The sequence below is a fragment of the Pristiophorus japonicus genome, chromosome 9 (genome assembly GCF_044704955.1).
Source record: "Pristiophorus japonicus isolate sPriJap1 chromosome 9, sPriJap1.hap1, whole genome shotgun sequence".
NCBI classification, from domain to species: domain Eukaryota; kingdom Metazoa; phylum Chordata; class Chondrichthyes; family Pristiophoridae; genus Pristiophorus; species Pristiophorus japonicus.
In genome coordinates this window covers 14629508-14632861 of record NC_091985.1, presented here as the reverse complement: position 1 = coordinate 14632861, position 3354 = coordinate 14629508, and the positions used below count along the sequence as shown (strand labels likewise).

The window sequence follows — 3354 nt, the reverse complement described above, 5'->3', positions numbered from 1 at the left end:
TCAGTACTGCCCCCTCCGACAGTACAGCGCTCCCTCAGTACTGCCCTACCGACAACGTATCATTCCCTCAGTACTGCCCCCTCTGACAGCGCAGCGCTCCCTTAGTACTGCCCTACCAACAGCGTATCATTCCCTCAGTGCTGCCCCTCCGATAGTGCAGCGCTCCCTCAGTACTGCCCTACCGACAGCGTATCATTCCCTCAGTACTGCCCCCTCCGACAGCGCAGCGCTCCCTCAGTACTGCCCTACCGACAGCGTATCATTCCCTCAGTACTGCCCCTCTGACAGTGCAGCGCACCCTCAAGTACTGCTCCTCCGAAAGCGCAGTGCTTTCTCAGTAGTGTCTTTCTGACATTGGCATGCACCCTCAGTACTGTCCCTCCAACAGTGCAGCAGTTCTTCAGTATTATCCCTCCGACAGTACAGTGCTCCCTCAGTACTGCCCCCTCTTGACAGCGCAGCGCTCCCTCAGTACTGCCTTATGACATTATAGTGCTCCCTCAGTACTGTCCCTCCGACAGTGCAGTAGTCCTTCAGTATTATCCCTCCAACAGTACAGTGCTCCCTCAGTACTGCAACCTCCGACAGTGCAGCGCTCCCTCAATAGTGCCCTACCGACAACGTAGCGTTCCCTCAGTACTGCCCCTCCGACAGTGCAGCGCTCCCTTAGGACTGCCCCTCCAACAGTGCAGCGCTCCCTCAGTACTGCCCCCTCCGATGTGCAGCACTCCCTCAGGACTGTCCCTTTAATAATGCAGCATTCCCTCAGTACTGCCCCTCCGACAGTGCAGCTCTCCCTCAGTGCTTTCCCTCCAACGGCGCAGCACTCCCTCAGTATTTCCCCTCCGACAGTGCAGCGCTTACTCAGTACTGCCCCTCTGACAGTACGGCGCTCCCTCAGTATTGCCCCTCTGACAGTGCAGCGCTCCCTCAGTACTGCCCCTCCGACAGTGCAGCGCTCCCTCAGCACTGTCCCTCTGACAATGCAGCACTCCCTCAATACTGCCCCTCTGACAGTGCAGCGCTCCCTCAGTATTGCCCCTCTGACAGTGCAGCGCTCCCTCAGTACTGCCCCTCCGACAGTGCAGCGCTCCCTCAGCACTGTCCCTCTGACAATGCAGCGCTCCCTCAATACTGCCCCTCTGACAGTGCAGCACTCCCTCAGTGTAATGATTCAAGAGTCTGGTTACTGTAAACTCACTCAAGTGCAACGTGATCCATCTTTATTCCAGCCCGAGAGTACCTGTGTGACAAAGACACACAACTTCTATGCAAGTGACCAAGCACACATTCCACATGCCACGGAGGCCCGATGACCTCCGTCCCCGGCGCACTCTGGTGTCTGGTGACCCCCAAGCATTAATACATAACAACATCCCCCCTTTAAAATCTCAACAACAGTCTTTTTACAAATTAAGACGGTCTGGGTCTTTCCTCTCTCGAGTTGATCGTCTCAGTTCACCTTTGACTCTGGGCGAGTGTTCTGAGGACTGATTTGCTGGGAGTGGTCATGAGCACATCAGAGATTGAAGGTTCAGAGTCAGTAATGTCAGCAGAGTCCTCTGATGAATGAACATTGGTTGGTTAGTCACTGACTGCATCTTCCTCACTCGGTTCCAGTTCATCCGTATTTTTTTTTAAATTCGTAGCCAATCTTTCCAATTCTTTGTCAAATCACAAACGCCAGAGGTCACCTTGCACACATCAAGGATCACTCTGCGCCAATGCTCTTAGCCAAAAGGCCGAGAGCCACTGCACCGTTCCTGGAAGTACTGCAATACCAGGTTCGTGCCATGGAGGTGGATGGGTCAGGCCCCCCACACACCTCCGTGGAGGTGGATGGGTCAAGCCACCCCACCCACCTCCTATTTCCAAAAAGCATAGGAGAACCACCTTCCTGATCCAGGGAGAACCACTTTGGGGTCATGGTTACTCCCCTGTCAGGTCAGTTACGCATGATCTTAGCCAAAAGGCCGAGAAGCAGTTCCAGTTCATCCTTATGCCGCAGTTTAACCTGGTCAAGGTGTTTCCTGCATGTTTGCCCATTCTTGAGCATGACAATAAACACTCTGTTACCCTCCTTGGCTGTAACGGTGCCAGCGATCTACTTTGAACCTTGACCATAGTTCAGTACATAAACCAAATCGTTGACCGAGATGTCACGTGACACGGCATCACGATCACGACACCATTGCTGACTTTGATGTCTGTTTTCAACATGAGCATTCAAATCAGGATGAACAAGAGAAAGTCTGGTCTTGAGATTTCTCTTCATCAGTAGTTCAGCAGGAGGAACCCCAGTAAGCATATGAGGTCTTGACCTGTAACTAAGCAATATACATGACAGCTGTTTCTGCAGTGAGCCCTGAGTTACATGTTTCATACTTTGCTTGATTGTTTGAACAGCACGCTCTGCTTGACCATTAGAAGCAGGTTTGAATGGAGCTGACCTCATGTCTAATACCATTGAGTTTCATGAACTCCTGGAACTCAAGACTTGTGAAGCAAGATTCGTTGTCGCTCACAAAAATGTCAGGCAAACCATGAGTAGCAAACATGATACGAAGGCTCTCAATGGTAGCTGTAGATGTTCTGGATGACATAATAACACACTCTATCCACTTAGAATATGCATCGATTACGACAAAAAACATCTTTCCTCGGAAAGGGCCCGCAAAATCAATGTGGATCCTCGACCATGGTTTAGATGGCCACGACCAAAGACTCAGTGGAGATTCCGCTGGTACATTACTTAGCTGCATGCAAATATTGCACTGATGCACACATGATTCCAGATCAGAGTCAATTCCAGGCCACCCTACATGAGACCTAGCAATGGACTTCGTCATGACAATACCAGGATGAGTGCTATGAAGTTCACGTACAAATTTTTCTCGACCTTTCTTAGACATGATTACACGATTACCCCACAGTAAACAGTCTGACTGAATCGACAGCTCATCCTTACGACGGTTGTAAGGTTTGGTCTCCTCACGCATCTCCATAGGTATGACAGACCAATCACCACTGAGTACACAGCCGATAAAATAGGTTTATGGCTGGTCCAGATCCTAACTCGTTGAGCAGTGACAGGGGTTCCTTCACTCTTAAAAGCATCTTTACCAACAGTAGATCTGCGGGTTGAGGCATCTCCATCTCAGTTGTGGGTAAGGGCAGACGACTCTGTGCATTGGCTTAATTCTCAGTACCAGGTCTATGACAGATGACATAATCATAGGCAGACAATGTCAGCACCCATCTTTTGAATGCGGGACGATGCATTGGTATTAATACCTTTGTTTTACGCAAACAATGAAATGAGTGGCTTGTGATCCATTTCTAGTTCAAAACGAA

At 50.3% G+C, this 3354-nt stretch overlaps 1 pseudogene; it reads right to left on the bottom strand.

Moving 5' to 3' along the window:
• Nucleotides 1-1747: 1747 nt before the first annotated feature.
• Nucleotides 1748-1985, bottom strand: LOC139274314 (U2 spliceosomal RNA; annotated as a pseudogene).
• Nucleotides 1986-3354: the final 1369 nt, after the last annotated feature.